Genomic DNA, 8,481 nt, shown 5'->3' on the forward strand with positions numbered 1-8,481 from the left:
CGAGACCCAGATCTATCATTATCCCAACCTGTCGCCTATGAAAACATGAAGAAGGGAGCGCTGAACGTGGGCCCATCGCGTCACCATCCGCCGTTCCTCCAGTTAAATTATACCTATTTAGATGTGAGGGTGGAATAGGGCTGCACATGAAACACTGCGCTCCGCACCGCTTTCCCTCTCACCTCGCATCTTCCCCCGGCGCCTGGAGGAAGCTAATGGCTGGTGTTTCTTATGATTGGTACCAACATTCGTGTTGATGGCTCCTTCGTTATTATGGGCTCTTTTTTGTCTTTGCACTTTTCTGTCTCGCACTCTTTGTACCTAAAAGACAGGTTCCCCTCCCGTAGCCCTTATTGAGGGGTGCCTCATCAAAGGCCCGCTGCATGGGGATGGTTGCTTCTGGGTGGAGGCCTTTTCTCCTCAAGAAGCGTATCAGATCCCAGGTTTATTAAAGGGCTGCATGTTGCGATGGGTTCTGCCCTGCGGTGTCACTCCCCTCTACTTTGTCTAATTCGATCGCATGGCGATGAAGACCTCTGCACACAGCCAGTCGCTGTGATGTGCAGTGACTCAAGGTTTGCCTGATGCTGTTGGAAAAACAGGGCTTCAATTCTAACACCAAAGTGAAACAAACCCCTTAGTGTATCTCATGTACCCTTATGTTAGGATCCTTTAAATGGTCTAAATGTGCAAGGGAACTAACATATCAACCGTAGGTTGATATGTTAGTAAAAGTAAAACGGAAAAGTAAATAAAGTAATGTTGATTGAGTGGAAACACAAAGAGAATTATAATGTATAGGGACATATGATGGAGCCAAAGGAAAGCAACTTTAAACTACTTTTAAAGAGCTTAGCTCCTCATGAAGAAAATAACCAAAACCCTGACTAGCCTAGCTAGCAACAGTGAAACAAAACATACACGGGTAGCTATCAACGCTTACCTAATCTCTAGACAAGGTGACCTACATGAGAGAAGGGTACCCCAACTATCCGAGTGTCTCTAGACAAGGTGATCTACGTGAGAGTAGGGTACCCTCAGTTAACCGAGTGTCACTAGACAAGGTGATCTATGTGAGAGTAGGGTACCCCATCTAACCGAGTGTCTCTAGAAAAGTTGATCTACGTGAGCTGTGTAAAGGGCCCCCCTTCCTCCCTTCCCAGGGAGGAAGGGGGGCCAACACACGAGGCAGGTTGCACATGGAAAAACAAACAAATAGGGAACAGTTCAACATAGAGCACATGCCTGCAAAGTTCAAAGAGAGCTAGCTCCTTCCTGGGCTGTTGCCTTTAATCACTAAATAATCGCCCACCTCAGATGTGCAACTGGCAACTCAAGACACGTATTAGCACAAATAAGTTAATGTCATCTAACCTTGTGATGTTAGCTTTGATGGCATCAAGGATTACGGACTTCTAGGTTCCTTCAATAATTTAGCTCTCCTACAAATTTCAGAAGGTAGTAATTAGTCATTACTAACTTTAGAAAATGTTATTTTTTACTCTTTGCATTGTTTCTATGATTGTATGATTGTTGATTGTTGTTTATTCATGCAGTAGTGATCTTGAGCCCGGTTTCTGTCTATTCACTTCTCAACTATGTTTCGGGGAGATGGGCTCGATCCCATTCTGAGGATCACCTCAGAATGGGATCTCCAACTGAACTGAGCAGAGGGTTTGGTACAATGTCAACCAGTGCATGCTTAAGCCCGATTGGTGAGACGTTGCCTGGTAGGTGGAGATTCTTAAACCTATCATAGGGCAGGGATATTTGTTTCATTGCTGCCTTTTTTTTTCCATTCTTAGGGAGAGTTATTTATGAAAATGCTTCTTTTTTTATCTTGGAATAACACGTTTCCCTGTGGGTACATCAAATGAATAGCATTTGTTGAAGGATCGCATTATTCTCGGGTTTTACACATAGTCGTATTGTTGCTTTTTTCGAAAGTTAACTACATAAAACCTCAAATTACCAGACTCAGACTACCATAATTGAATGAAGAAACAGGCTGACTCAGCAGACTGCGACGGCTATTCTGATGTGCCATGCTGAGCTGCTCAAATCCTCGCGTGGAACCACTTTGTTTTGGATCAGGTGGCAGTGAACCATGCATGTCGCTTTTATTTGGTTAACTCTCCTTCCTATTGAGTTGTTTTTGTTTTTGCTCTTGCAACCTTTAAATGATTCTTTATGTGTGCCTGACAGTCTCAGGCAAGCTCTGGTGCACAGAGATACAGAATTAACCTGGCATGAAGAGAACTATAGCAGATGACAGACAGACAAACACATAAATACAAACACACATTCCTCACTGCTGTGGTGGGAGGACTGAGTCTGCGTCAGAAGCCTTCCAGGATGTGAAGGTCGGGCCTTGCCCTTGGTCATCTGCTATGTGGGGAATGTCGGGGAGGAGGAGTGTTGTCCAAACGTCTATACTAATTTCATTTGGCCTTCTTCTTAAAGACCCAGCCCACAGGGATCCAATAATGCAAAGCGGCAAAAGAGTTTACGTTGTAAAGTAAATTAATAAATGAGTTAAAATGGGTATTCATTTGTTTCTGTAAATCCTTAGCTACACCCATTAATAATTTAGCACAATATAGCATCCCTTAAAATGCCTCTGTGGCCTTTTAATCCTCATCTTTGGCATGCCCTCTACTCCACAGGTCGATTTAACCTTTAAATTCATGTGTTGCCCTTTACCCTTTCCTTTTGCCTAGCCCATGTTTAAATATCCCAGGTCAAGGCTAATGAAGGCCATGAGTAATTTTACGCATGACCCAAGGATGCATAGGTATATGTATTTTTTTTCCTTTATGTAAACCCCTGGGGAAGCTTTACTGTAAGTTCTACACATTTTTGTTCAATTGAGTGAAATGAGAAGCTCTGGGTTTTCTAATTATTTCACCAGTTAAAATTCATAGCCATTAGTCATAGAAAAAAAACGTTTAGTGGTCAAAGTATAGTAAATCCTTTAATTTTCTACATACTTTCTGACTAATTTCCTTGCTCACATGTCACTTCCTGTCCATTTGGTTCTGTGTGTATAAAAAGCCACAGAGAGCTTTGCCCCCCAGGAGATGCTGGCTGGTGTGCGTCATTGCAGTACACCAGAGGCTGCCCGCGCTGTTTGCCTGGGCTGGTCATCATGCTGCTTATGGTCCACACTGTGTTTGGAGAACCATTATTTTTGTTGGCTGTGACCATTGTGGTTTATAATCTCTACTTATGAAACCTGTAGGCCTTCTGGAAACACACAATCCATTTTATAAAGGAGCCAGTAGGGGTCAGGCGTCTTGCTCAAGGATAGTTGGATTACACAGACCTTGGGATTCAAACCAAGAACCTTTTGGGAATCCAAAACCATAACCATTAGACCACTGGTAGGTCTTTGCTTTTGATCACGATGATGATCACTTGGATGGAAGATTCACTTTATATCAGACAGGTTGGTAGAGAAAGTGGAAACATTATGTCATTGGAGATATTTTAGGGATTGTGAGTATAGGGGGGGGGTAAAGGAGGAACGGAAGAGGCCTCTGTGTCTCTACCTGCAGATTTATGTTTGTGTTAGGTTGACTCTCCCCAGCTGTCTCCTCTCACTACTTGCAAATAAATAACTCTGGTCTGAGACCTGAGTGGTTCAACCCCCAAATGGCTCCTCTGGTGTGTGTGTTTGTGTTTGTCTGTGTGCGTGTGCGTGCGCGTGCGCGTGTATAATGAGCCACCAACATTATATAGTGTGGTTGTAGTGTAGTGTAGAAGGTCCTTTGAAAACAACATCAACACTTAATCCACATTATCTTAAATTCACAGGACTAGTTAAGACAAAAAATAAACACAACTAGAAAAATAGGATAAATTATCCTGCTTGGCATGTCTAACTTTCAGAAATCAATTGTTGATGTTGTGTTTAAGCATTTCTGGTTTTATGAGGAGAAAAATTCAGAATTGTGTCTCTAGTTGTGCAGCCCTAGCCATCTGCTCAATATTCCCAACACTAGAAGGTGTGAAAGCACCTTAAACATGAGCTCCATTGCCTTGCTCTGTATTCCCTCTGAATGTCAGAGAATTAGAAGAAAATACCTGTGGTCTCACAATATTTACACCATTTGTAATGTTAGAAACTTAAGAGAATCTGAAACACTCACTAACTTGCTGGACACAGTCACATACACTGTCACATACAGGGTTAGTATCTTCTTTGAACTCGTTTTTATTTACTGTTTATGTGTGTGCATCCAGTGTGGATGTGCCAAGTGCTCCCACACCAGCATTCCTTCCCCGTCTGTGGCTTCTATGAATACAGTACTGAACACCAGGAAGAGCTCCACCCCCGTCTAGGTAGAAAGTCTTACACTCTTGGGTTTGTTGGAATATGTACCAGAGAGGGAAAAGCCCGCAAGCCTGACCAAGACTTCATGAGATAGTGGGAGAGGGAATTGGTTTGCTATTTTCTTTTATATCCTATTATTACCTAAGCTAAAGGAAACACATACCCGAGACAACTATCTGTAAAAATAAAGTACGGCGGCCTTGTTCTGGACTCAAAGTTGCCAGAAGAACTATTGTGTGACACAAGCCTACTGTGGACCAATATATTACCCAGAATAACATCTTGACAGATGGACTCATGCACCCTGTCTATGCAATCAGTGTGTGGTAACACGCTAAAAAATAACAAAAGAAAATAAAGATATCAATATACAAACAGATATGAGCCCCGAGAGCAGTAGAAGAAAGATGAATAAACTGTTACGTATTTTAAGCACATAAGCTGCCCCCACATAGCCACTAGGAAGCAGGATCGAACACACAAGCTGCATTACCCTCACATAGCCACTAGGAAGCAGGATCGAACACATAAGCTGCAATAACTACTCCAGCCACAGATGGCAGCAACTTTAGACAGGTGTGGATGGCGGAGCCATTACGTCACACCGGCCACGCCCACTTCACATAGGCCACGCCCACTTGACGATCACAGGGCGGAATTCAGATTGAGAGGCCAGAATCAATAGGTAGCCCCGCCGAGAGGACCGGGCATATGCCCGGGACTCGAAGTAGTGCACGATATTATCCTCAATACGCGTTAGATACAATTCCCTCCCTTTTGCTCCTTAGTTACCATACCGAAATAAGCCTACTTTAACAAATAAAATGAGTTAAAAGCGACCAAGGATTGGACTACTTTCTCACAAATTAAACTAAAAAATAAAGACACAAATAAGTGGTACAAACAGCTGATTGTGTGAAGGTGTATCCCCCTTGTGCTCTTCATCAGTGAAGGGGTCAGGGGTCACCACTACATCAGGGACCCCGTCTCTCTGGGCCTATTCATCGCAAAGAAAACAGATGAGAATGTCAAGAGGCCAGGCCTAGGCTAACAGGAAGGACTTTAAAAGCCTCACCTTTCATCTGGGGTTAAATGAAGCCTTTTGATGGACGTTTGTGTGTGAACCAGGTCTCTCAGGCCCGTCAGTGTGTGCCCCTTCATGGGGCAAGCCCCCCTCATCCACAAAGGCCTGCTGTTTCCACCAGGAGGCAAAAACACCAGGAATACTCAAGCGCCTCTTTGGCCGACCTGTTTGGACTTCTGCAGGAAGCTGAGAAGAGCGTGTAAAGGTGTGACTGTATGATGATATTAATGAGTTTTGTAGAAAGGGCCCATTCAAAATAGTGCCTGAGAAGCTAGAACACGAAAAAAAATTAAAAATAAAGATGGAAGTCAGAGTGGGAATTCAGTTGGGGCTTGTATTCCGCCCTGCGAATAACTAAAATTAATTTCCCAAACTCTTATGCTATCTTACCCTATAGCAAGCCGGAAACATTGAGAAACCGACCAATAAATGATTTCCTAGTTTAACCAGAAATGTAAATCAAACCCAAAAACTTTAGTAAAGAGAAACACAGATGTACTCACAGAACAGTAGGAATAGGAAATAGACACTAAACATAGAATACCCTGAGGGCTTTTTTACAGAGCGTTGGCTTTAGACAAGCCTGTCATTAAGGTTTGGTTTACTGGGACAAGTGCGGTGGTTTATGCTGGGATGGCCTCTCGGGGACAAGGCAGCAACACAGGACTGGATCCATGTTGGGAAATGACAGTGGTGGACTGCTCCCAGCTGGGGGCGGCCAGGGATTGGGTGCGGGAACATATGTATATACAGTATATATATATATATATATATATATATATATATACGTAATTTATATATATGCTTAAAGGGGAAAATATAGCTTGTCATTTTGTCATTTTAACTATGGAGACAAGCGGTTTCCAATAACCTTGAAGATTATTGGCTTGTATTTATTTTTTGAGTCCACTCCAGCTAAAGCCCCATGCGGTATTGTCAACAGAGTATCATTTGGTTAGTAGCTACAATATATTTACCTAGAAAAAATAAATAAAAATTAATAGAAAAAAAATAATTCTCTATTTACTTGATTTGTTGGTTAAAGTTACCCAGCAATTATCTGAGGGACACTCAATGGGAGCAAGTGTCCCTGCCTCAGGAGATTATCCATGAATTCAGCCTCTGTGATGCAAGGGCATGTTGACCCTTGGAGGGAGGGAGAGATGTTTACCTGAAGAAGTGCTGGTGGATTTCCTCCTCACTCTAGGGTCCTCAGGTGCCACTGGACTTGACACTGTACTGGCCCATTTAACATTTACTGGTGTAATGTGCTTAAAAACATGTTAGTTAATCTAGTGCTCTCACAGTGAATGCTGCAGTGAGATTTAAATAGATTTCTGCAACATGATAACTAACATGACATCTGGTTACCATTGACAACATAGAAAAAACATGTGTAATTAAAAAAAGCCCAACTATATCCCCCGAGCATATCCCAGAGATTTATATCATCATCAATCAAAATTTTATATCATCATATCCTGTTTCTTCATTCAGAACAATAAGGTGACAAGGCAAGCAGTAAACTACCAAGCATGCAGCGTTCCTCAGACTACAGACGTCGTAAGGATACCAGAAAAAGGAGCAAGGTGCTTATTTGTCTGGGAGAAAATAAGTATGCTGTCTGATGGAAATGTGTAGCCCTTATCCCTCCGCCAAAGCCACATACAATGGTTCAGCAGCAGAAGCAGTGTGGAATACATGTCTTACAAGGCCAAATACACTGCAGGTATAAACACCGGGTCTAAATATTATCATGGCTAGTATTTATTTTGGCTGTGTGGAGGAAATGATGATGGTGCCTTGGCTCTACAGAACACTTATAGTCCTGTGGGGAAGGGCTGGTGCTGGGAAAGAGAGCAGAAGAGCGTGTTCTGGGCTCCATTAGAGCTGCACTATGCTGCTGTGATGATTACACCAAGGTGGAAGCATTGGATATGTTAAAATATGTTAAAAAAAAATCAACACATTTGAACACTTATTACGTTTTCAAATCTGCTGTATTTTGGTTTTCAATGGGTAATTAAAGTAGCATGCGGGGAGCCCTGGTGGCTCACCGGGTAGAGATCGTACCAATTAGGCTCAGTCCTGATCGTAGTGACCCGGGATCAAAATAAACAGTTTGAGAAATTATTGATTGTATCTATGTTATGTGCCCATAACATAGCCCTCTATGGGAATCCAAGTCCCTCTGTCTCTTTTCATACGTTCAGGATACAATTATGATAGACAGCTATGCAAGTAAAGTTTTTCATATTCATCTAACCTGCCATTTTGTAATTGGCTGGGTGGTAGGCTATGCCCAGCTGTGGAATTAAGTTTTTTATTCTTGATTTGTGGCATGTTTGCTGCTTCTATTTGAATATTGTGCTTTTAAGGATGGATTAACCAACGGGTTGGCCTCATGGCGTATTCTCTATATAGACATACAGAATGCTAATTGTGCTGTTTAGCGGCATTCCCAAACCGCCCTCAGAAGGGGTTGAACTAGCCACCCCAGGATAGTAAATTGGATGCCAGGCTAGAACTGTTTACTGAAGCCATCGCCTCTGCAATTATGATGTTCCTGAAAATATAGCTGGACGGTATGTCGCCTGTCAATTCATATTTCCAAAATGTGGTCCAGGTAATCTCATCAGTGCAAATGAGGTTTGTTAACGTGAGACACAATTCTAAAAGCTCTCAGATTCAGAAGTTTGTATTAAACAATGGATAATTTATTTATGTTGTTCTTCATTGATGTAGCTTATAATATTAAGATACAATATGTGTCTCAGTCAGTGAGCTAACTAGCTGTTTAGTGTTCAGCATATGTCAGTTAGCAATAGTTAGCTATTGAGACAGAACAGTCCTGGTGAAATGACTGCTCTTGCACCTGAATGTGTGCAGCTAAGAACAAACACATTAGACTGAAATCCTGCTCCCCTACTCATGAACAGCTACATAACTTGCCTGTTGACGCTAAGAGGATCCATTCGCAAGGGCACATGCACTCTGTCCAAGGCTCCAACACATGCTGGGATGAGCTGAGGCCCGTCCAAAATAAATGTCACAAATCACT

The sequence above is a fragment of the Gadus chalcogrammus genome, chromosome 19 (assembly GCF_026213295.1).
Source record: "Gadus chalcogrammus isolate NIFS_2021 chromosome 19, NIFS_Gcha_1.0, whole genome shotgun sequence".
Lineage (NCBI taxonomy): Eukaryota > Metazoa > Chordata > Actinopteri > Gadiformes > Gadidae > Gadus > Gadus chalcogrammus.